At 43.3% G+C, this 26,525-nt stretch overlaps 1 protein-coding gene across 1 annotated transcript in view; it reads right to left on the bottom strand.

The window, feature by feature from the left end:
* Positions 1–26,525, bottom strand: part of ANTXR1 (ANTXR cell adhesion molecule 1) — a 260,214-nt gene that overhangs the window by 4,540 nt on the left and 229,149 nt on the right. The window lies entirely within an intron of this gene.

The raw sequence follows: 26,525 nt of genomic DNA, 5'->3' as shown, positions 1-26,525 counted from the left end.
TGTTATCTTGAGATGTATGTTATGGGAGTGGGTCTGGTAAACTATTTAAGGCCTTGATAAGACTAGCCAGTGGGGCACTCTCTGTCCCTCTTCTGATGTCTATGTCAGAAGCTTTCTCTGTTCTTTGTCACTGTAATAAAACTTCTGCCACAGAAAAGCTCTGAATATTCCAGCCTGGTCCCTGGTCCTGAAGCTAAATCTTTGGAGATCATGAATCTGACATTGTTCACCATAAGCTATCATCTTGGGGGCTTTTAAGAGAATTAAGTTGCCAAGGAAAAGGGGCAGCGTTCTCATTCCATAACTTCTTCGAGCTGGTAAAGGACACAGACCCTAAATTGTTGAGGCCAACACTATGTTGCAAAATTATTTGTTCAACTTCATTTTTGCCCCAGATTCTATCAAGGGTGCGGAAGAGAAGGGGACTGGATGCACAGGGTCAGGGCAAGAACAGAAGTCATTGAATTTAATCTCAACAGCCTTTCCAGGCAGGTATTATCATCAATTGTTCTGTTTCACAGATGAGGGAACTGAGGCTCCACTAGGAAGAGGTGGGTTTGTTGTTCCCAGTACATGCCGCCGCCTGCTCCAGGCCTCTGCCTCCCTAGCGCTCTGACATAGACAGTTTATCCTGCTTTTGCTTTGGCTGGGGAAGCCTTCTTCCAGGGTGCTGTGGCACCTGCATGGGTGCCCTTAGATTCTTAAGAAATACAACCTGGGGACCTTTTATTGCAACACAGGCATCTTGAATTCTGTCTTTTCTCCACCCTTCGCAGGGACCCAGCTGGATAACGCGGAGTAGACACCTGGAACATCTACAACTGCCTCCTCAGAGTAGCTCTCTCCCCGCTGGGGCACTTCCCCTCTGCTCTGTGGAAGCATACACCCACCAGCTCTATTCCTTAAAAAAAAAATTTTTTTTTTAATTGGAGGATAATTACAGTATTGTGATGGGTTTTGCCATATATCAACATGAATCAGCCATGTGTACACATGTGTCCCCCCATCCTGAACCCCCTCCCACCTCCCTCTTCACCCCATCCCTCTGGGTTGTCCCAGAGCACTGACTTTTGGCGCCCTGCTTCATGCATCGAACTTGCACTGCTCATCTGTTTAACATATGGTAATTATGCATGTTTCAATGCTATTCTCTCGTATCATCCCACCCTCTCCTTCTCACACAGAATCCTAAAGTCTGCTCTTTACATCTGTGTCTCTTTCACTGTCTTCCATATAGGATTGTCGTGTTCCCGTCTTTTTAAATTCCATATAAATGCGTTTATACGATATTTGTATTTCCCTTTCTGACTCACTTCACTCTGTATAATAGGCTCCATTTTCATCCACCTCATTAGACCTGACTCAAATGTGTTCCTTTTTATAGCTGAGTAATATTTCATTGTGTATATGTACCACAACTTCCTTATCCAATGGACCAGTTAGGGCATTTCACCTAAAAACAATGTATTTCAGTTCTATTCTTAATAGGTGCTTGGGAGCCTTCCACTCACACTGGGCTCTGCAAGGGATGGGAGCACAGGGCCTCTCCCCCTCATGAAGTTCTCCTTCTGATATGTGGACCTCCGCCAACCCCATCACCTTTCCCATTCGACCCTCCCCCTCCTGTCTGGGCAGGGTGCTGGCCACCCCTGTGGGCCCTGGCCTTTTCCCAAACTCCCCATGCCCATGGGGGCATCTTCTTCTCCCCACTGTGTGTCCTGGATGCTGACAGAATCCTTCCCAGGAGGCTGAGGCAGGGTACCCCCTCTGAGGCTGTCCTTTTCTCCTCGTCCTGCTCATTTTAACCTGATTATAACCCATGACAGGGATGACGGGGATTACTCTGGGCTTCCTCTGAGGAGGAAGTGTGGATTTTTCCTGGCTTCCTTCTTTAGGATGGACACCATCCTGTGCTGTCCAGCCTGGATGTGATGTGTCCTGACAGGCCAGGGTTTCCTTTTCCAGGCCTTTCGAGGAAGAGCCTGGGGGAGTAGGGAATGAAGAGGGTGTGACTGTTGACCTTAAGGACCAATTACCCAAAGGACAAGAGGGAAATACAAGTGTGTGATCTGAGGCTCGGCTCGGGGCGAGTCATGGCAGGGGCACAATGCAGGCTTGTGGGAGCTGATGGGGGCGGGGCCAGAGCACAGCTTTCCGCACACATGCGCCCCTCCCCGCATCTTTCAGTCAGGAGTCAGGTCCTTTGTCCTCCACGTATCTTTCCCTGAAAAGTCCGGCTTCTACTCATTCCTTGCTTTCCTCCCTGAATTCTCTAGTTACCATCTACACCACACTCCGAAGCCTGCATCCTGTAATTGCTTTTTTGTAAATGCCTTGGCTTCCTGACTAGATGAGAAACTTCTGGAAGGCACTGGCCTTGTTTTGTCGTCTGCTGCTCCACTGCTGGTTTAGGAATTATAAGGCCATATTTAGGTGCCAGCACCCCAGTTCCTATGAGCTTGCATTTTATGAAATTACACCAGGGCCTGACCTCATTAGGTTCTGACTGGGGTCCACTAACTGCAGAAATCAGCCACCACTGCATTGCCGGCAACTCCAAGATCCTGGTCGGACTTTCACGAGTTAATTTTGTGACCCAGTACTGTGAATTCCTATGTGTTCAAGAAGCCCTCTTTTACAGCTTTATAAACCTAAGCCTCAGTTATAGTTTATTTATGATCCTGGATAGAGCTCTTTCTTTCAAGATGTGAAAGTCCTAATTTTATGACCATCTGTGATAAGTTCCTTTAATGGGTAACTCAGCGTCGGGATTTACTGTACTACATGTTCTGTCCTATGTTCCTAGATATGCCCGACCAGACCAGGAGACTAGAGAAACGCATTTCCTTTAAAGCTGAAGGAAAGTTCCCTTCCTGGGGAAGGAGATGCTGATGCCTGTGGTCCAGTCCCCACATACCTTCAGATCTCCTTTAGGGCTGGCTGTCCCACTATTCTCTCCCTCCCTCCAGGGATCAGTGATGGTCAGGGTGGGCAAGAGACGAAGTGAATGAACCCAGAGGTCCGTTTAATTATTTCATGCAATTGTAGCTAGTACTTTTACCAGAGACAAAATTAGGAGCTCCCAGGCTTCTTCTATCAATACTTTCATTCATAACCCAGACTTGGATTCCTCAATGTCTTCAAAAGGATTTGAAAGGATCCACTGAGCAAAACTCTCTCACATCTGTCAGCTAAAGATGGAGTAAAAGCAGGTAGGGATTTGGGGGGAGCTGATGAGAGTGAGGAGAAGAGAGATCTTCCTTGGTCAGCCCCTCCCCAGCCACCATCACAGCCTTTGGCCATAGCAGCTGAGGGACAGGGGTGGGGTGAGGTGGGGGAGAGGCAGAGAGCGCCCCTTCCTATAGTCAGTAGCACCCCAGGAGTGCCCTGGGGTCACCTGCTGCAGAGCACAGGTACAGACCCAGCACACTGGAGCAGAGTGCAGCAGCTCGGAGCCAGAGGGGAGAGGGTAAGCTCACAGCGGCTGTCATGCCCCTCCTGGGTGACACCCCACTGTAAGAGAATACACCACCTGCCACTCACTGTCAAGAGGAGGATTAACTTAATCAGCACTGGTGATGGGCTTGGCGCTTGTTTGATAAGTTAAGTTGAGTCTAGGTGGGGACACAGACAGTAATCTCTATTGTGTTCAGACATGATAATGACCTTGTCTAGGGTAGAAAGGCCAGTTGGAGGTAGTAGCAGGTTTTCTGACTCCTAGTTTAGTGCCTTCTAGGAGGACTGTGGGGTAGAACCTCTACATTCCTCACCTGGCTTCTAGAATAAAACTGATACACAGGGGTGACAAAAAATGTAGCAACGGACACGTGACCAGAGCAGCTCCCAGAGCCCGTTCAGTTCCCCACCTCCGCTGTCCTCCCATCGCTGCGCCTCCTATGACTTATTCTTACAGGACACAGTTGACTGGCAGTGCCGTCACACGTACTTATCGTCCCCAAAAGAAGATGCAGACACCGCATAAACAGATCCCCGGAGTCAGTTACAGTAAGACGCAGTTAGGACTTCAGGGAGGGGTGTGGCTACAAATTAAATTCTTAAAACCTGGAGCCAGAGGAGCCAACACAAACACTGTAACACTTAGACCATATAATTGGCCTAAAGATCAGTTTACACGACATCAGTTTTTGCTTGTGAGAGGGTAATAGAAAGGCCAGATGTTTTCAGGGTCACATATGCCAGCTAATCTGCACCAGTGTTTGGTTAAAAGGTTGCTAGGACGGTAGAAGCACTTAGTTCCTCCACGGGTCTCTGTAACCAGTTTAATTCTTTGCACTATTGCTTTTGGGTGGTTTGATTCAGAACCAATATTTGGTTTTGACCTCAGTTTACCTCATTGCTCTTTTACAAAGTAAAAATGCCAGTTATTTTTACATGTTAGCAATAAAATGTCCTGATTAAATTTTAAGAAGAAAATGCAACAGTATTTCTTGCGAAGTGGAGGCAGAGCAGGATGCTAGGTGGCGTTCCCTCCGAACTGAAAAATTCCACTTTGATTTGGTTGCATGGGAAATAGATGGGGAAACAGTGGAAACAGTCTCAGACTTTATTTTTCTGGGCTCCAAAATCACTACAGATGGTGACTGCAGCCATGAAATTAAAAGACACTTACTCCTTGGAAGGAAAGTTATGACCAACCTAGATAGCATATTCAAAAGCAGAGACATTACTTTGCCAACAAAGGTTCGTCTAGTCAAGGCTATGGTTTTTCCAGTGGTCATGTATGGATGTGAGAGTTGGACTATGAAGAAGGCTGAGCGCCGAAGAATTGATGCTTTTGAACTGTGGTGTTGGAGAAGACACTTGAGTCCCTTGGACTACAAGGAGATCCAACCAGTCCATTCTGAAGGAGATCAGCCCTGGGATTTCTTTGGAAGGAATGATGCTAAAGCTGAAACTCAGTACTTTGGCCACCTCATGCAAAGAGTTGACTCATTGGAAAAGACTCTGATGCTGGGAGGGATTGGGGGCAGGAGGAGAAGGGGACGACAGAAGATGAGATGGCTGGATGGCATCACTGACTCGATGTGAGTCTGAGTGAATTCCGGGAGTTGGTGAGGGACAGGGAGGCCTGGCGTGCTGCGATTCATGGGGTCGCAAAGAGTCGGACATGACTGAGCAACTGATCTGATCTGATCTGAATGGTGTTGGGAGGATTCTTAGAAATGTCCAGGCACATTATCCACTTTATTTATTATCAAACCCCATCAGCTAAGTATTATCATCAGTGTATAGAAAGGAAGTCGACTGAGGAGGTAGAACTATTTAAATAACCTGCCCAAGACCATACAGCTGGTAAATTGTGGGAATGGGATTAAAACCTAGCTCTGCTTGCCCTAGGCTCTCATTCACACCCCGGCCCCCCTTTACTGTATTATCCTGAATATAGACTAAAAGTGCTAATAAAGCTGTTGAAGCACTTGTAGATAGTATCATATAATGTAGTACTTGGCCACAGTCCATCAGCTGTCAAGAGATCTTTCCAGAACCTAAGTCTGGTCAATTCACTCCCCAGGTCACCATCATTCAATGGCTCCCACTGATGCTGAAGCTGAAACTCCAAGCTGAAACTTGGCCATCTGATGTGAAGAACTGACTCATTTGAAAAGACCCTGATGCTGGGATTGAAGGTGGGAGAAGAAGGGGAGGAAAGAGGATGAGATGGTTGGATGGCATCACCAACTAGATGGACATGAGTTTGAGTAAACTCCGGTAGGTGGTGATGGACAGGGAGGCCTGGCGTGCTGTAGTCCATGGAGTCGCAAAGATTGGACATGACCGAGTGACTGAACTGAACTGAGTCATCTTTAAAGTAAATTCCAAACACCTCCTTCCAACAGCATACACAGCCTTTTGTGATCTGGTCCTTACTTATACCTTTCAATCAAATTCTTGCTCTTCTATTAGCTGAGCACATCCTAAGCTCTCCACAAATATTTATTTAATGAAGTCTGTACTCTGCCACTTGGTTTTCTTCTCAATATAAACTGTGTTCCCCAATGTGTGGGTGAATATTTTTGAGGCTCCATCTGCTTCTTCTCCTTTTGAGATCTTCATAGCAGCATGAGGGTCAAATTTAGGCTGGCACTCAGCGAATACTGCTCACATCTCCAAGTGTCTCTGAGGTGGAGCAAGCCTTCTTAGGAAGCTCAGATTTCCCCTGCAAGTTTAGTTTCTCAGAGGACCAAAGGTCCATGGTCTCACAGCTCTGTGTTTACATCTCTTTAGTTAGTTTCTCAGAGGACCAAAGGTCCATGGTCTCACAGCTCTGTGTTTACATCTCCTCAGGTATCCTGTGATGCTTTCCTTTGACCGTAGGAGTGGTACGAATTCTATGTATTCCCTTTGATTTCCACACTTGAAATGTTGACATGTTACTTTTAAACATATCTTTTTAGGTTACTTTTTATTGATTTATCAAGGGAAGTTGGTCTTCAATAAAACTTTCTATCTAAATTGGAGAGGACACACTCTGAAATGGTCATGGGATAGGCAGGATGAAAGATCTTATTGACCAGGTTCTGGCTTCTTCCCAGCTTTGAACTGCAGACAGATGGTCCAGGAAGAATAGGCAGGAAGCTGGGGGTGTGGGACTGTGGTCTGTCTGCCCCGCGGGTCTGGCCTGGGAGGCAGAGCTCTACCCCCAGTTCTGCCTCTAGCATATGAAACCCTGAGTCCCTTTCTCTCTTGGGTCTCAGCCTCATCATCTCTGAAACAAAACTGTTGTGCTTGCTAGATGATGTCCAAAGACCCTTCAGCTCGAATGTTTTAAAATTCTATCAAAATTCAAACTGCCTTGGAACACTTTAAGTTGGATACTTTAATCTGAAGTCTTTGGGGGCATCCAGTTTGCACATCTTTTTATAGACTATTTAGTTTGGCTAACTCTTTGTATTGCATATTTTCCATTTGGTCATCAGATTTATAGAACATTAATAGACTGAAAATTCAGAATTGGATTCTCTATGCTCTGCTCTTTTTTGTTACCATGGTAAAGGATTCAAGCTTGCCTGCGGGTTCTGAATTTGGGTTTGCGGGAGATGTGTGAGAAGAGCTGAGGTCTGATTGTGTGCAGAAGACTTGCCAGTGGTGAGCTCATGTGTGCTGAGCGCTGTAAAACAGCTGTTTGGGTATCAGGCACCCTCAATGGAGAGAGAGCTGGCCTTCAGAGATGGTTAAAAATACGCCATGGCTTCCACTGATTAAACCAAATAGTTTCCTACGAACAGAGGTCACTTAAGGAAATTGGATTTCACAGGAAGAATATGAAAATAATCAGACGGAAAATGGAGAACATGTCTGCCAAGTTTCGTCTGACGAATACCTTTACTCTTTGGTCTAGTTCCTCCATTGATTGTCCTGCTTGGAGGTATTTCTCAAGTTACAAGTGGATCAGGTTTCCAAAGTTTGTTTTATGTCAGTTGTTTAGAATTAGGAGCATAGCTCCTAACTTACATCATTCTTGTAAATGGGGGTTGGTTCTCAGGCTAGACCACAAAAAGCTCACTGGCGTGTTGAAGCAACTGATGTAATTCTGCTGAAGTAGATGCTCTGGTGATAAATGAGACACATGACCAATGAACGGATGGAGGATGGGATTTGAAGACTGCATCATGCCTTTTCTTCTGCCTTAATCTCTTCATTTGTTAAGTCATTTGTGCATTTCTTTCCCACAAATGGTTTTTGAGTGCTAACCATGTCCTGGACACCTTATAAGGTGCTGCAGACAGTGCTGAGCAACCAAACACAGTCCTGGCCCTCAAGAAGAATATAGTCCAGAAGTGGAGGTAGATAGCAATCAAACAATCCCACAAATAAATGGATCTCAGCACCCATGGGCTTCCCTGGTGGCTTACACGGTAAAGAATCCACCTGCAATGTGGGAGACCTCAGTTTGATCCCTGGGTTGGGAATGTCCCCTGGAGGAGGGCGTGGCAAGGCACTCCAGTATTCTTGCCTGGAGAATCTCCATGGGCAGAGGAGCCTGGCAGGCTACAGTCCATCTACAGTTGCACATGACTGAGTGATTAAGCACACACAGAACACAATATTTGTGTTCTGTGGCACTGTCCTTGGTCATAGTTGACTGGTCAGGGGAGTGGACACCTAATTTGAGGTAGATGGATCAGATTCTCTCTTCTGGGAGTTTGGAATTATGACTAAATTTGCAGGCAGTCATTCAGTTAGGGTTGATCTCAGGAAATATAAGTGGAAACTGGGGGACGGCCATCTACTGCCACATTCAGGGAGAAGCAGAGTTCTGATTCTCTTACAAATGATGAATACTTTATTTATTTTATGTTTGGCTGCATCAGGTCTTAGCTGCAGTACACGGGATCTTCGTTACAGCATGCAGGATCTTTTGTTGTGATGTGTGGATTCTCTAGTTGAGGCATGTGGGCTCAGTAGCCCACTGGCACATAGGATCTTAGTTTCTCAACCAGAGATTGAACCTGCATCCCCTGCGTTGCAAGGCAGATTCTTAACCACTGGACCACTAAAGAAGTCCCTGATTCTCTCTAAGATCTCTCCATCCATTCTTTCCTCCATTGAGCCACTCAGTGAACCTGTCTTACTGCTTTCTGCCTTTCTCTTTTCCAGTGACATTTTGGTTTCCATGTAAAATTTATATGTAGCGGGCAGGAGGAGAAGAGGGCAACAGAGGATGAGATGGTTGGATGGCATCACTGACTCAATGGAATGAGCTTGAGCAAGCTCTGGGTATGGTGAAGGACAGGGATGCCGGGTGGGCTGCAGTTCACCAGGTCACAAAGAGTCAGATATGACTTATGTTCAGTTTGTGACTGAACAACAAATGCACATAGATATACACATATATGCACAAACATGGATAAACAGAACTATATAGAAGATGTATGTGGGTTTCCCTAGTGGCTCAGCAATAAAGAATTCGCCTGCAATGCAGGAGATACAGGTTCAATCCCTGGGTTGGGAAGATTCCTTGGCGGAGAAAATGGCAACCCACTCCAGTATTCTTGCCTAGAAGACCCAATGGACAGAGGAGCCTGGCAGGCTACAGTCCATGGGATCACAAAGAATTGGATACAACTGAGCGACTGAGCATGCATGCAGTAAGATGTATGTATGCCTGTATATGGGCTTCCCTGGTGGTTCAGACGGTAAAGAATCTGCCTGCATGTGGGAGACCTGGGTTCAATTCGTGGGTTGGGAAGATCCCCTGGAAAAGGGCATGGCAACCCACTTCAGTATTCTTGCCTGGAGAATCCCCATGGACAGAGAAGCCTGTCGGGCTACAGTCCATGGCGTTTCAAAGGGTCGGACACAACTGAGTGACTAAGCACAGCACATGCCTGTATATATAAACATTCATATATTTCTATATGTAAATATAAATATATATATAATCATATACATATTACATAGACAAAATTCTTCAGTGTCTCCCCACCTTCTACAGGAAAATATCCACGCTCCTCAGCACGAATTGGTCCTGCTCCCTTGGTATTTCTTTCTGCCAATTTCATGTGCTTTTCTTTTTTTGAACCCTACACTTCAGCTTTGGTCCATCACTGGAAATGAAGATAAACACACTCTGGCTTTTCATTTAACAGCATCCATTCATAGGCCCAAGTCGAGGACAGGGACAAAATTGCAGAGACACCTGTCTTGCCTCCTTCCTCTTCCCCAAAGTCAGAGCCGAGGGCGAAGAGAAGGGTGTGTTGAGAGTGGTGATGCCAGAGTTCTTCTCTGCTCCCTTTCCTCCACTGCACCCTTACCCTGTCTATAAATCTCATATAATAGCCTGCCTTTTATGTGCTGTTCATGGAAAAGGATCCAAGGTCAATTCCTTTAGTTATTTGATGCATTTTGCTGACACACGCACTGGCCTGCTCTCCATAATAACTTCTTTGGATGCCAAAACTGAGGGAAAGATGAAAGCACGAAGGAAATATTTGGTAACAAGAGCAAACTAGAAAAATGAAAGGGTAGAAATATATAAAAATGGCACATCTTTAGTGGGGCACGTGTAAACACGGGGTTTGTTAAGAACGACGACTGAGATAAGACATTTAAGAGCAAAATTCCCCCCTTTTTTTCTGATTACCAAGTTCTACAATTTATTTGTGGAAAGTTTGGAAATGCACAAAGGAAGGAGGGAGAAGAGGAGGGAAGAATTTTAATGCTCACACTCAGAGTTGTGCTCATTCTTTCAGATTACACACATGCATACATACACACAGAGTGGGCACATGTTTACAAAAAATTGTATCATCATCTATCAAAGTTTTTTAAATAAAATGCTATCATCATTTCTCCCCTGCCATTTTCAATGGCTGCATAATCTATCACATGAAGTACCAAATGCAATTATTAAATTCTTTACTGGGTATTATGAGTCTGTTTAATTTCTAACTATCCTCATATTTCAAAAATAAACTTCTGAAAATTGTTAATTTTTGATTTGGGATTTTTGCACCAATTTTCATATGTGAGATTGGCCACTTTTGTTCTTTTTATCATCAAGGTAATAATTTTCACTAAAGGAATTGGGAAGATTTTCATCTTTTTTGTATATTCTATATTTGTGAAATAGCCTAAGAATTATTAGTTCACTAAAGAGGGAGAAAATGCTCTCAAAATCTTTCTGGACATGTTATCTTTTTTTAAGTGCAGCTTTTTAAAAGTTTTTGCCACAGATATTGACCTAGTCAGGTCTTATAGTTTTTCTTGAGTCTATTTCTATAATTTATCCTTTCTTAGAAAATCATTCATTTTATCAAGATTTTTTAATCCCTTGCATAGATCTATGCTTTGTACATAGGACATTCTTACAATTAAGCAAATCTTTCTTTGTGATAATACCCTTTTTCTCATTATCCACATTATACATATTTATATATCCTGACTTTTCTGAATTTCAAAGATTTGTCAATGATATTGGTATTTGCAAATAAAATTTTTTAAGATTTATTTCTCAGTTCTACTCATTTTGCTTGGTTTTCATTAATTTGTTCTTAGACTCACAGATTTCTTGTTTCTGTTTTTTGTAGACTTGTTTCATATTCTTTTCTAATTTTTAACTCAATGCTTAGCTCATTGTTTTCATTTTTTCTAATAATGAAAAAAATTAAGGCTATGATTTTTTCCAGTTCCCATAGGTTTTAATTGTGGTGTTCTAATTGTCTTTATTTTCTAGAATCCCAGTAATTGTCATTTTCATTTCTCCTTAGACTCAACAGTAATTTATGTGAGTGTTTTAAAACTTCTAAGGGCTTTAAAAAAGAGTTAAATTCTTATTCCTAACTTCCAGGAGTGGTTTGTTTATTTGTATTTTTGGTGGTGATGTGGTGGGTAAAACGTGGCCTGTAAAATTATATTTTTTCTCCTTTTCCCAGTTTTCTTCGTTGCCTAAGTTATAGTAATTTTTCACAAATTTAAAAAATACTGTGAATTTTCTAGTTGATGGGTACACTGTTAAAGAAATATCCAAAAATCTATTTTTATTAGATTAAAGCCTATCTGTTGTTTATTTATTTTTTCATCAGCTTGATCTGTTGAAGTCTAAGAGTGGTATGTGTTTATTAATTCCTCTATGCTTCAATTTTAAACAATTGTATTTGCTCAAATTTTGCTTTGGTGCTTTAGTCATTGGGCCACCCAAGAGCAGCAGGGGAGGGGCCTCTCTCAGAGCAGTCTAGGCAGAAAGTTCTGTTCCAAAGACTTCTCTCTTCCTGTATGGGTAGCTTGTCTGCAGGAATGGCTGCCATCAACTCCTTCCTTCCTCTGGGTACAGGCTTCTGCCCCTGGTGAGGAAGAGTCCATTTTTCCACGCCCTTGAATCTGCTTTGTGATAGTTTATTTATTTAGAGTTATTTGTTTTTGGTTGCGATGGGTCTTTGTTGCTGCTCACGGGCTTTCTCTAGCTGCAGTGAGTGGAGGCTACTCTTTGCTGGTCTTCTCATTGCGGCAGGTTCTCTGTTGCAAAGCACGGGCTCTAGGTGCAAGGGCTTCAGTAGTTGCAGAGCGTGGGCTCAGTATTCGTGCTGCATGGGCTTAGTTGCTCCATGTGGCATGTGGAATCTTCCCGGACCAGGGATCATACCTGTGTCCCCTGCACTGGCAGGCAGGTTCCTAGCCACTGTATCGCCAGGGAAGTCCTGTGATAGTTTTGAATAATGAAACATAATGGAGATGATGTACTAGCTTTGAGACTGATATCAAGTGGCCTGGAAGTTTCTGCTTCCTGTTTTTGGTGCCCTGAGACTTGGTGTAAGAGGTCCAGACTACTGCAGTGAAAAGCCATGTGGGGAGCACTGGGCACAGCCAGGGGAGAGAAGAAGCCTTCCTGGACATCTAGCCCAGTCCACCCTGATGACTCTAGCCCTAGCCACCATCTGACGGCAACCTCATGAGAGACCAGACCCCAGGTGAGTCAGGTCAGCCCACAGAGCTGTGAGAGAAATAGCAAGTTATTGTTTTAAACCACTATGTTTTATTTACTTATTTTATTATACAAGTTTGAGGAGGATAGTGTTATAGTTCAACATCTGTGTACACTACAGAGCAATCACCACCGCAGGTCTAGTTACCATCCATCACTATACAGTTGACCCCCTTCACCCATTTTGTCCACCCCACCTCTTTCCCCTTTGATAACAGCTAATCTGTCCTCTGTATCTATGAGTATTTTTTGTTGTTATTGTTGGTTGTTTTTCAGATTGCACATATGAGTGATGGACTATGGTAGCTGTCTTTGACTTATTAGCTAAGCATAATATCCTCAAAGTCCATCCATATTGTTGCAAATAACAGGATTTCATTCTTTTTTATGTCTGAGTAGTACTTCATTGTGTTTATGTGTATGAAAAGTAAAAATGAAAGTGTTAGCCTTTCAGTTGTGTCCTACTCTTTGCGACCCCATGGACTGTAGCATGCCAGGCTCCTCTGTCCATGGAATTCTCCAGGCAGGAATACTGGAGTGGGTTGCCATTCCCTTCTCCAGGGGAACTTCCCAACCCAGGGATTGAACCCTGGTCTCCTGCACTGCAGGCAGATTCTTTACCATCTGAGTGCACCTGGGAAGCCCATTTATATGTGTGTGTATCTGGAAAATCCCATGGATGGAGGAGCTTGGTAGGCTGCAGTCCATGGGGTCGCTAAGAGTCGGACACGACTGAGCGACTTCACTTTCACGTCTCACTTTCATGCATTGGAGAAAGAAATGGCAACCCACTCCAGTATTCTTGCCTGGAAAATCCCAGGGATAGGGGAGCCTGGTGGTCTGCCGTCTATGGGGTCGCACAGAGTTGGACATGACTGAAGCAACTTAGTAGTAGATACACACACATATGTGTGTATATGTATACATACATACATATGTATACACATATGCACATATACACACATACACACCACATCTTCTTTATCCATCCATCCACTGACAGACACTTAGGCTTTTTCCATATCTTGGCTATTGGAAAAAATGCTTCAGTGAACACACAAGAGTCTATGTCTTTCCAAGTTAGTGTTCAGAAGTGGAATAGCTGGGTCATATGGTAATTCTGGGCTTCCCAAGTGGCACTAGTGGTAAAGAACACACCTGCCAATGCAGGAGACATAGAGATGTGGGTTTGATTCCTGGGTTGGGAAGATCCCCTGGAAGAGGGCATGGCAACTCACTCCTGTATTCTTGCCTGGGGAATCCCATGGACAGAGGAGCCTGGCAGGGTACAGTCCATGGCGTCACACAGGGTCAGACGCAACTGAAGTGACTTAGCACACACACACAGAGACACACACTATTCTTCATTTTTTTTTAATCTTAATACTGTTTTCCATAGTGGCTGCACCAATTTACATTCCTACCAGCAGTGCGCAGGGTTCGCTTTTCTCCACATCCTCTCCAACATTTTTATTCCTTGTCTTTTCCATAATAACCATTCTAACAGGTGTGAGGTAGGATCTCATTGTGGTTTTGATTTGCATGTCCCCGATAACTAGTGGCATGCCTGTTGGCCATATGTGTGTCTTTTTTTTTTTTTTGGTACTTAAAAAAACTTTTTTTTAATTGGAGGATAATTGCTTTACAATGTTGTGTTGGTTTCTGCCATACAACAACGTAACAGCCAAAAGTATACAAATGTCCCCTCCCTCTTGAAACTCGCTTCCACCCCCTACTTCATCCCAGCCCTCTATGCTTTCACAGAGCACTGGGTTGAGCTCCCTGTGTTACACAGCAGCTTCCCACTAGCTATCTATTTTACATATGGTAAATTCGATTCTGGTCAATGCTACTCTCTGAATGCGTCCCATCCTCTCCTTCCCCTGCAGTGTCCGCAAGTCTGTTCTCTATGTCTGTGTCTCTATTCTTCCCCTGCAAATAGGTTCATCAGTACCATTTTGCTAGATTCCATGTGTGCTAAGTCGCTTCAGTCATGTCCGACTCATGTTCGACTGATGTGATCCTATGGACTGTAGCCTACCAGGCTCCTCTGTCCATGGAATTCTCCAGGCAAGATGGGGAGGGAGATGGGAGAGAGGGATTTGTTGAGGTTTGACAGAAAACAACAAAATTCTATAAAGCAATTATCCTTCAATTAAAAAAAAAAAAAAGAATACTGGAATGGGTTGCCATGCCCTCCCCTCCAGGGGATCTTCCTGACTCAGGGATCAAACCCATGTCTCTTATGCATCCTGCATTGGCAGGAGGGTTCTTTACCATCAGCGCCAATTACATGATATTTATTTTTCTCTTTCTGACTTACTTCACTCTGTTCATCCACCTCACTAGAAGGGACTCAAATCTGCTCCTTTGTATGGCTGAGTAATATTCCATTGTATATATGTGCCACAACTTCTTTATCCAGTCATCTGTTGATAGGCACCTAGGTTGCTTCCATGTCCTAGCTATTGTAAATAGTGCTGCAATAAACATTGGGGGTACATGTGTCTTTTTGAATTATGGTTTTCTCAGGGTACATGCCCAGTAGTGGGATTGCTGGGTCATATGGTACTTTTATCCCTAGTTTTTAAATAAATCTCCATACTGCTCTCCATAGTGGCTGTATCAATTTACATTCCCACCAACTGTGCAAGTTCCCTTTTCTCCACATCCTCTCCAGCATTTATTGTTTGTAGATTTTTTTGATGATGGCCATTCTGACTGGTGTGAAGTGATACCTCATTGTAGTTTTGATTTGCATTTCTCTAGTAATGAGCGATGTTGAGCATTTTTTTCTCTTGTGTTTATTGGCCATTTGTATGTCTTCTTTGGAGAAATGTCTGTTTAGATATTCTGCCCATTTTTTGACTGGGTTGTTTGTTTTTCTGATATTGAGCTGCATGAGCTGCTTGTATATTTTGGAGAGTAATCCCTTATCAGTTGTTTCATTTACAATTATTTTCTCCCATTTGGAGCTGTAGGAATTAACTTTCCTGTATGTCTTCTTTAAACTCAGAGAGTGTGATACCTTCAGCTTTGTTTTTCTTTTTCAAGGTTATTTTGACTATTTGGGATCTTTTGTGATGCCATACAAGTTTTAGAACTATTTGTTTTAGTTCTGTGAAATATGCCATCATGCAAGCATGCACGCTAAGTCACTTTAGTCATGTCTGACTCTTTGTGACCCCATAGATTATAGCCCATCAGGCTCCTCTGTCCATGGATACTCCAGGCAAGAATACTGGAGTGGTTTGCCATGTCCTCCTCCAGGGGATCTTCCCAACCCAGGGATCAAACCCACATCTCCTGCATAGCAGGCAGATTCTTTACCGCTGAGCCATGGGGGAAGCCTTTGTAGCCATTATATTTTAGAGTGACTTGTCATAGAATGGTACTGAAATAAGTGGTAACTCATCTCTTTGCCTAGTAGGACCATTCCTTTTTGTGGAGCTGAGTAAAGGAATTGTGGGTTTCTATTTTTTTGTGGATTCAACTTGGTATCCTTCAAAGGTGTTGGTAAGGACCATGATCTTTGCTCTACTTATTGACTGATTGGCTAGGACTTCAGATGGCTAGAACCCATGGGCCCTCAGGAGAAAGATAAGCTTGCTGAATGAGAGAAAGATATAACCCCAAAGGAAACCATCACAATTTCCCCTTTTTGTTCTCTTGATATTACCCTGCTGCTGCTGCTGCTGCTAAGTTGCTTCAGTCGTGTCCGACTCAAATGTAGGCTGTTATGGTGATGAGAAAAGGCTGAACTGGGAAAGAAATAGGCAAGAGGCTGCAATATTGAAAGGCTTTTCCTTGTTTATACACGTGTGTGAGCTTACTTAAGTGAGCTGGGCCTGAGATATCCCATCACTTACTCCTATGCTGCCAGTGGGTAGCTCAAAGTTGAAAGGTCTTCCCTGCTTCTGCAGTCAAGTGAAGTAACTATGCTCCAATTGCCATTCCAGCATTGAAAGTCTTTAACCATATTTTTATAAGTACCCTGACAGAGAGGAAATACAGTAAGATAAAGTAATCCTGCCACTCAAATGTGGATGAATAAGTTCTGTCCTAAGGTTACATGAGACTCTGCTAATGTCTAAACTATGCCTAAAGTTGCAATGAATTACTTGTCATGCAAATCAATGTATTAGTGAGTCCATGTAGAGAAGGATTCACTCTTATGGCTTCTGAGGAAGATCAATATGCCATTGCGGTCAACAAAGACAAAAACATACACAGTGACATAAGGAACTGCTTTACAAATGAAGTTTCCCATTTGATGCTTAAATCCCCTATTTATGTCTCATCATTATATAAAACCTTGACTTATGTCTGCACCTGTCTAGTTGGGACACATCTTAAAAACAACAACAACAAAAGAAGGAATAGGACCAGAGAAAGGAGATCCAGGAAACGTGATCAGTGGCCAAAGGGACTCTAAAAATTCAGAGCATTCAGGGTGGCAAGACAAAGATGTATGCAGAGATTCCAAGGGTCATGCACTTTAGAAGTGGAATTAATTGAAAACATTTGCTGATTCAAGAGGAAATGAATGGTCTGAGTGGTCAGACCTGATGTAGCATGCCCTAAATATTGTTTCTAAGCTTTGCTTTTCTAAAAACCAGCCCTTGGTATTGACCATTTTCTCTTCATTGGTGGTATCAAGTTCAATGTTGGGTCCTGCTAAGCAGTGCAGCAATTATTTTTCCAAAAAGCCTGGTTTTAATTGACATTTTGGATGGGTCTCAGTAATAATGTTGCTTTCATGCACTTTTCTAAAATTTAAGAAAACACTGTGGCATGGTCATGCTGAGTGAGTGAAAGTCTGACCCAAGATGAACTAATTTTATTCAGAGACTTCTCTCCCTTTCTGTCTCTTCCAGTTAACAATCTTGAGGATATTTTACCTGTCCTTGTCCATAATCCCAGTTAAATGACTCTGACTACTTAAAACTATCATTAATATAGTCTATTTATTATTTTATTTATGTTGAGATATTTGCCTTAAAAAATAGGGGCCAGAAGATAAACTGAGATTGCCTTGCCAAAAGCATTATTTAGCTTGGATGTGAAATGTCAAATTACGAAATTACTTATTCATCTGGTGCATAGCTCCAGTCTCATCCTGCTCCACACATACAAGATCCTGGATGAAGGTCTGTTTTCTTCTTTTGCACAATGTGAGGAATTCCATCTTTAGGGCGAGTTCTTTTCCAATGCCTGTAGATATCAAAGTGCTTTTCCCAAGTGGAGAGGATATTAATTAAAATATAAAGAACATTTTGCTTTTGTGACTACTATACTCTTGCCAATGAGTGGCTGGCACCCTAAATGGGTATGTGTCCTTTAGATTCACAGCATCTCACACATGTACTGTTTTTCTATCCTGTGACCTGTCATAATGTCTAAGCTCCATATTTGAGGGACTAGTTGCTTATCATGAGATGAAAGGTTTCATACTAATTGCATCCACCATTCACTGAGCCAGGCTGTAACTAGTACATCATCTCATTTTGTTCTCTTAATAGTACTGAGTGTATGTGTGTTAGTTGCTCAGTTGTATCCAACTCTTTGAGACCTCATGGACTGTAGCCCACCAAGTTCCTTTGTCCATGGAATTCTCCAGGCAAAAATACTAGAGAGGGTTGCCATTTCCTTCTCCAGGGGATCTTCCCGACCCAGGGTTGGAATGGGGGTCTCCTGCATTGTAGGTAGTTTCTTAACCATCTGAGCCAACAGGGAAGCCCTAATAGTAAGTACTATTTGTTAATATTAATACTGTGATTCCAAAATGTAGAAATGGGCTCAGAAAGGCTAAGTAATTTGTCCAGGGTTTTTCTGCAAGTAAATGATGGAGCAGAGATATAACTCCAGCTCTTCTGAATGCTAAACTCTTTTGAGCAACATGTGCTTTTTAGATTGGAATGAATCTAGAGCAGAAGGAATCAAGAAGGATGTCTACTTAAAGAGCTGGCTACCGGTGATATTATATATTTGGGGATTGGCTTTGGGTCCTGATATGTTCCTGTTCCCACCATTCCATTCGACCTCTCCACATCTCTATTTTTAACTTCCTCAGAATTTTAGTGCCCTCCAACTGCCCTTCCTAGAGAAGGGCTCCATATATCCCCACTTTCTTCTAATCAGAATTTGCTTACCCTTTCAGTCCTCTGTGCTTTCTATGTGACAATCTCTAATATGATCCATGAGCTGGGACCACTATGAAGGTTTATTCCTTAATAGGCACTTACTTTTCATGTCTGCCAACATATACTGTAAAAAGCAATGGCTAACTGTCTCCCACATCCATTTTCACTTTCTTCCTTCAGGGGTAGAACCATGGAGTTTCACTAGGCACAGGACCACACAGTAATGACTACACTTCCCAGCCTTGCTTGCATAAATTGGTTCAAGAGGTGGGGTAAGTGATGCTGAAAGCTGACCTAGTGTGATGCAGGAATTTGCAGGTGGGTGTGTCTTCCTTTCTGTTGAGGTGTGGCCACATGACCTAAACTTTGACCAGTTGGCTGTGAGCAGAAGTGGTGTGTATGAATTCTAGGTAGTGCCTTAAAAGGAAGGGACATACCCATCCCTGTTCCTTTCTTGGATTATGCAGATGAAAGCCACTACACTTGGGTTAGTGGAGACACAGACAGAAGGAACCTGGACCCCTGACAGCATAGAGCCACCATACTGAAGCCTCTGTATTGACTCTGGATGGCTTATCCCCAGAAGGTTACATGTGAGAAAAAAAGTTCTATCTTCTTTGCTGTTTGTTTAGTTGCTAAGTCATGACTGTTTTGTGACCCCATGGACTGTAGCCTGTTAGGTTCCTCTGTCCGTGAGGTTCCCCAAGCAAAAATACTGGAGTGGGTTGTAATTTCCTTCTCTAGGGGACCTTCCTGGCCCAAGGACTGAACCTGTGTCTCCTGCCTTAGCAGGCAGATTCTTTACCACCGAGCCACCTGGGAAGCCCCTATCTTGTTGCTCCTGGCTTGTATTGTTTTGGGATTTGCTAGATCAGCTGAACTGCTAACCTTAATATTGTAACTCCTAAAGGGAAAGTCCCGAGATAGTGTTTAACTCTAAAGGGGCGGCCCCAATAATGGGCATTTGGGGGGCTATAGCAAGCCACTATGGTGATGTGCTGGAGCAGGTAGGCTTTGGGATGCCTCTTAAATGTTGACCATGAAGTTGGCTGCCCACTTCAAATTTACGAAGGCTGATCCTTGCCCAGCTGGCTCCAGGCTGCCACTGACATTTTCCTGGACTCATCTGCTTTTCAGGTAAGGGCTGCTGTGATCCTGCCAGAGTGCCTCTTAAATTGAAACCAAAGGAAGACAGTAGTCAAAGCCCTGAAAGGTCATGGTTGATGTTTGCCATTGTCAGCCGAAGAAATGGAAAATTTATAGCATTCAGAATCTGGGATTCATTTAGGAGTAAAAAACATTAAGTTATTCAGCCTTAAAATTAGTTTCAGGCCTCCACTGGGCCCCCATATTCTTCCCAACTATGACACAGTGTAGAGTTGGATCTGAAAGGGGACCCAGTATTGAAATGCCTCATCTCCGTGGTACAGGAAACAGCTCACTAATTGAGGCTCATTAATTCAATATTTGTGATATTTAATTCTTCCCAGGCTGGTCTGAGCTTACATTCTGTCAGATCTGGGACGAAATGGTTTGTTAGACTGATATTTAGTGAGAGTAGAGCACGAATCATTAAGAGGAAAAAAATTATACCTTAAATCCCTTGGAAAGAAGCAGGATATAAAATATAGGAAAGCTTCTGTGGATTTCAGCACCTTAATTGCAAATAAAGGATGTTGCCAATGACCAATGCATTTTATTTGTTCAGTGGAAGTGGACTCAGTAGAGTTCACTCTCAGTAGAGGGTCCGCTCTTCACTTGGAGAGACTCTGGTGGCACTGCCTGCTTCATTTCTATCCATTTAAATGGTCCCTTCCAGTTGTACAAGCCCCTCCCATGGCAGCAAAATGTCACCTAAGTGCCTGCATGGATCTCTGATTCTGGAATTCTTCTTGGCCTCTACCCAGGTTATTTTGATGTAACTGGTTTTCTGCATTTCTTCCTTCTTGAACACTCTTCTGGCCCCAGGCTCTCTCATTTGTATCGGTTGATGAGACCTTTGAAACTAGCTTGATCTTCATTTCCCTTGGCTGCATGATCTGCTCCAGGTCCTGCCTAAGTGACTAGGCTTTCAGCAGGCCCCACTCAACAGGGGGCAGAGAACGATCTGGAGCAGATGATTACATTTACGGATAGGAATGCGGCTGCCCTGAGAAATGGACAAGTCAGGCTTTTGTTAATTTGCTTTGTGTTCCCTCTTCCCGTGTGCATGCATGCTAAGTTGCTTCAGTTGTGTCCGACTCTATGTGACCCCATGGACTGTAGCCCACCAGGCTCCTCTGTCCATGGGATTCTCCAGGCAAGAATACCTGAGTGGGTTGCCATGCCCTCCTCCAGGGGACCTTCCCAACCCAGGGATCGAACCATGCCTCTTACATCTCCTGCAATAGCAGGCAGATTCTTTACCACTAGCACCACCATGGAAGCCCTCCCTCTTCTCCTTTGTTGTTAGTGTTCAGTTGTTCAGCTAAGTCGTGTCTGACTCCCTGTGACCCCATGGACTGCAGCATGACAGGCTTCCCTGTCCTTTACTATCTCCCATAGTTTGCTCAAATTCATGTCCATTGAGTCAGTAATGTTATCTAACCATCTCATCCTCTGTCATCCCCTTCTCCTCCTGCCTTAAATCTTCCCCAGCATCAGGGTCTTTTCCAATGGGTCAGCTCTTCACATCAGGTGGCCAAGAAAAAGTATCGGAGCTTCAGCTTCAGCGTTAGTCCTTCCAATGAATATTCATGGTAGATTTCCTTTAGGTTTGGGTGGTTTGATCTCCTTGCAGTCCAAGGAACTCCCAAGAGTCTTCTCAACACCACAGTTCTACAATCCCACTCCTGGACGTGTATCTGAAGAAAACTCTAATTCAATACACACACCCCAATGTTCGTAGCAGTACTATTCCAATAGTTAAGCCATGGAAGCAACCTAAATGTCCATTGACAGATAAAAGAATAAAGAAGATGTGGCATGTATATATTCTTAAATCTAATATTACTCAGCCATAAAAAGAATGAAATAATGCCATTTGTTGTAACATGGATGGGCCTAGAGATTATCATATTAGGTGAAGTAAGCCAGACAAAGAGAAATATATAATATCGCTTATACGTGGAATCTAAATAAAGAGAGATACAAGTGGACTTATTGACAAAACAGAAATAGACCTATAGACATAGAAAACAAATTTATGGTTACCAAAGGGAAAAGGGGGAAGAGAGATAAATTATGAGTCTGGGTTTAACATATGTGTGTGTGCTAAGTCGCTTCGGTCATGTCTGGTTCTTTGCGACTCTATGGACCACAACCCGCCAGGCTCCTCTGTCCATGGGATTCTCCAGGCAAGAAAACTGGAGTGGGTTGCCATGCCCTTCTCCAGGGGATCTTCCTGACCCAGGGATAAAAACCCAGTTGCTCCCATTGCAGGCAGATTCTTGATCTCCCAGTTTGGATCAGCCTTACTGGGGCTGAAGGAGAAAGTCCTGAGTAACTCTGCTCATGTAGAGGGCTATCCTTCCAATGAGAGCATTTCTTCATAGTTCCATTTTAAGGATGAACTGAGAAGGAAGTCAGAAAATTCAGAAGCCTCATCTCTCCAGGTTGGTAAATTAGTAGAAGGGGAAACCTACCAAACCAAAATGAGAAACCAGTTAAGAAGGGAAGGGAGACTATGGAGGATTTGGAAAGGGAGATGTCAGCTGAAGAGTGACAGACAGCATTTGGATGAGACTGACAGAAGAGGTTGCTTGCGATGTTATCTACAAAGAGGAAGGAGCTGGCTGAGTAAGGCATGGCCCTCCCTCTGGGTCTGTCAGTGTCCAAGCTGTTGGTTACTCAATCACCCTTGTGTGTACTATTTTATTCCCTGTCCATGTACTCCTGAAGGGATCTCAAGCTGTGGTTCACTGTCCCACCAGGGCCTTCTGAGTCGAGGTGACCTGATGCCATCTCAGAACCGTTCTGGACTTGAAGAGAGCCATTTCCTTGTTTCTCTTGAAACCACAGGGACCCCCAAAGTGTGGAACATGGTTAGTGAAGGGGCTTTTTCCTGAATGCAAATCACAAATGTATGCATTCTTTATATAAATGAAAAGATGCCACTTCTCCTTATACCTGAAGGTACATTAAAGAGTACAAAAAGGAGCAGTTCCAGAAAGTGATTATGAAAGTGTAATTTATGCAAATTAAAACCTCAGAGAAGGTTCTAGGCCATGCGAAAGGGGTTTATGGACCACAAATGTCAGAGTGCTATCACTTCACATCCCTCTTTATGAATGAGGAGAACCTTATCTTCTTGACATGCCAGGGCTGGGGATAATGGTGCTGTTCCGATCCAGTCTCAGGAAACCTACACAAGGACGCCTCCTCCACCTCCGCTACCTTGGAAACCAGACAAGGTGCCTCCAACTCCATGTCACTCCTCACCCCTTTCCTCAGCATCCAGTGATTTTGGGGTCACTCCTTATCCACTTTCTGGCCTGCTGTTGTTCAGACCAATACAGAAAGCCTACTAAATAGTCTCTGGGGGAAAAGACAGTTTTCTTGGGTCATTTTTAAAAGTTTCTACAGTTTATTACTATTGTTATAGAGAATAACTAATATGTTTATAATTTTGCAATGGGCACATGTAGGGACAATGACAGTTCTGTTACTCTGTTATTAGCACTAGGAAAACATCACTGTGTACTCAAGAACGTTGAATAAATATTGTACACTGGCTTTTTCAGGTCTCAGTGCTTTTCACTTTTAAAGGTTCAAATCTTGGGTCAGCCTGCCAGAAAACATTACCTCATCATACTCTGTCACTGAGAAAAGAAAAAAATTCTGAACTAAATGAAAATTGGATTTCATACCAAAGTGCTGAGTCCAAAGACCTTGGGGGATCACTAGACAAAAAGAGAGACACGAAGACCAGAAAATGATTTTGAATGATGTGACCTTGTGAATGGGTGTCTTGGGAGACTTGGGCCACAGATGTGAAGATGGTGCTGGATGCAGTGTAAGCAGAAGTGGTCAAGGCAAAGAACCATCATGCTCTCGTGTGACCAACCACTCACACCTCCTTGCTTTGAGGCAATGAACTGGAGCGTGTTTTATCCTCAGAAAGTCTAGCTCAGATATCACAGACCCAGTTCTACAATCACCCCTTCAAGCATGCATTTGCAGTTTTCTCTTGCTTCTTACATTCCCACTTCTTTCATTAAATAAAAACAATCGAGGACATTAAAAACTTTACAGAACTAAGATAAAAGAAAACCTCAGGCCCACGATCCCAGCTTGAACACTGTTAATATTTGGGAGCTATATGATTTTTTCCACATTTCACCATTTTCACATTTCAATGGATCCGCCTTTTTTTGGGTGATGCAATAGGAACCAGAGATTTTTTTTTTTCCCTAGAAGGGAAAATGCCATCCAGGCAAAACTAATCACTGCCAACAGTCTCTCTTTGATGAACTGTGCCATGATTTGAACTAAGACCCCACTGAATGCCTTTTAATTTATTTTTAGGTCCCCCTTTCACTCTCACATTAAAAGTTGAATTATGATACAGGGACAAGATGGGGCTTTATCTGGATCATTTTAAAAGAAACAATCTTTCATTTGGGTGTAAGGGCAAATAAAACTCCCAAACTCTGATATCTGGTGAGATTTTACTGTATTTTAGGTGCATAAAGTTGTACAGATACTTTTGAAATGTGTTTTTAAGTCAGTTTCACTGGAACTTGATTGTTTGGGGGTATAGTGGCCACTGAGTTCTGGTCCTCTGTCATCACGTGTGTGCTCAGTCACTAAGTCATGTCCAACTCTTTGCGACCCTATGCACTGTAGCCCACCAGGCTCCTCTTCCATGGGAGTCTCCACGCAAGAATACTGGAGTGTTGCTATTTCCTTCTCTAGGAGGTCTTCCCAACCCAGGGATCAAACTTGCGTCTCCTGTATTGGCAGGCAGATTCTTTACTGATGAACCACTTGAGAAGCCTCTCTAACTGGAGCGTCTCTTGATAACTCCTGGTCAGCAGGCTGCTGTTATAAATGTATAGTGTCATTTAAAAGCCCCACACTGTTGGAAAAAAGGCAACAGAAAAAAAACGCCTTCCCATATGTTTCTACTTAGTGTATACACAAATATTGCTTAAGTCTATTTTGTGACATTCCATCCATCTTCTCTGTTTTGTACATGATGTTTTATTTAATATACCTTCATTTTATTACGATGGATCATATGAGCTGTATTCCCAAAACAAATCACATAAAATCACTCTTTGTATTTGAGGCAATGATGATCTCTTTGAGTTTCAAAACAAATTTGATTCAGGGGAGAGGAATCATTGGAGCATAGGGACTTCCAGGGGTCAAACACTCCACCCTGTGGTTTCACAGTGAAGATCAGCGCCCAACAATCTCTGCTCAAGGAGAAGATGCTGGACTCTGTCTTTACATTCCACCAGAGAACAGTCAACTACTTGTTACATAAATCCATCCTAAGAAGCACATTCAATTGAAGCTAAGACATGGAATACATGTTTTGAAAAGTTGTTTTAAAGAAATAGAGAACAATACACACACCTGATTTCAGAATGATTCTTATTTATAATTCCTAAATAGTACATGGAAGTCTTTTAGGTTATAGATACAAACTGTGAGTTTCCTTGTGTCTCAGACTTGGAGGTTTCAAAGCAGTGTCTTGTTGCTCCTCAACATATGAGAAAACTCTCAGCTAATTGCTTCTTTACCCAAATTTAAGCATTTCTTATCAGGCTCCCCTGGTGGCTCAGATGGTAAAGAATCTGCCTGCAGTGTGAGAGACCCAGGTTCGATTCCTGGGTTGGGAAGATCCCCCAGAGGACAGCATGACAACCCACTCTAGTATTCTTGCCTAGAGGATTCTATGGACAGAGGAACCTGGTGGGCTACAGTTTATGGGGTCGCAAGGAGAAGGACACGACTGAACAACTAACACTTTCATCATTCCAGGCACCATTGGGATCATCTGGTGGATAAGGAATCATAGTTTCAGGGGATGATGCTATAACTGTAACTGTTGAATTTTGCTTCAGAAACTCTAATGCCAGCATGGCCTTATCTTGTGGATCACTTCAGTTTCTCCATGTGAAGAGGAGGGAGCAGGAATCATCATTCCCTTATAGGCCGGAAAAGCTGAGCCACAAAGGGGAAGGAGAGGGCCCAACTCCAAGGTTTCTTGGACTCCCTATGTGGGGCTGTCTTGGCTTCCTATGTGGATATTTCTGTTAAATATTTTTGCTGTTTCAGTAGGTGAAACCACCATCAACATGAATGTTAACCAAAACAGACTTCAAATTAGTTGGCCTCCCATTTCTTTAAATCATGGTTCTGAGAATTTCATAAATGCAAAAAAGGTACTGTCCTTAGGGCAGACAGTTTCTTTCCAATAAAAATTTCCTTACACTGGCCTGCTTTGGTTTTCAATAGCTAAAAAGCTTGTACAAAAAATACACAGGGAGGATAGACATGATTCTGGAAGAACTCAACGAGAGGGGAACTTCCTGGTGGTGGAGGGGCTGTGGCCAAGTCCAGAGCTGCTGGTCTGGGCAACTCCTGCCACCAGTGGACAACAGGGTACATGGACATTTTCTGCCACGTGTCCTGATGACCCCTGGCTACGAGGGCTCCCAAATGCATGGGAGAATGGAGCCAGGTTGAGAAGCAACAATAGGCTAAATTAAATAGCTTAGGTATTTAGGATTAAAAACCAGGTCTAGCACTTAAGAAAACTGATTCTGGCATGGGGGAGGCCCTAGCTCAGTCACAGCTGGGGTGAAGAGGATCTGGCGGTTGCAAACTAGCTGGTCAATCTGAGTCTGCTGTGTGACAGCCCAGGAAAAGTGAATGGATTTGTAAGTCACATTGGGAGGTCAGTGCCCCTCACTCAAGTGACCAGCCTGCTGCTCTCTGCTCTGCGG

The sequence above is a fragment of the Bubalus kerabau genome, chromosome 11 (genome assembly GCF_029407905.1).
Source record: "Bubalus kerabau isolate K-KA32 ecotype Philippines breed swamp buffalo chromosome 11, PCC_UOA_SB_1v2, whole genome shotgun sequence".
Lineage (NCBI taxonomy): Eukaryota > Metazoa > Chordata > Mammalia > Artiodactyla > Bovidae > Bubalus > Bubalus kerabau.
The sequence above is the reverse complement of the archived record's forward strand: the minus strand, read 5'-3'. Positions and strand labels throughout refer to the sequence as shown.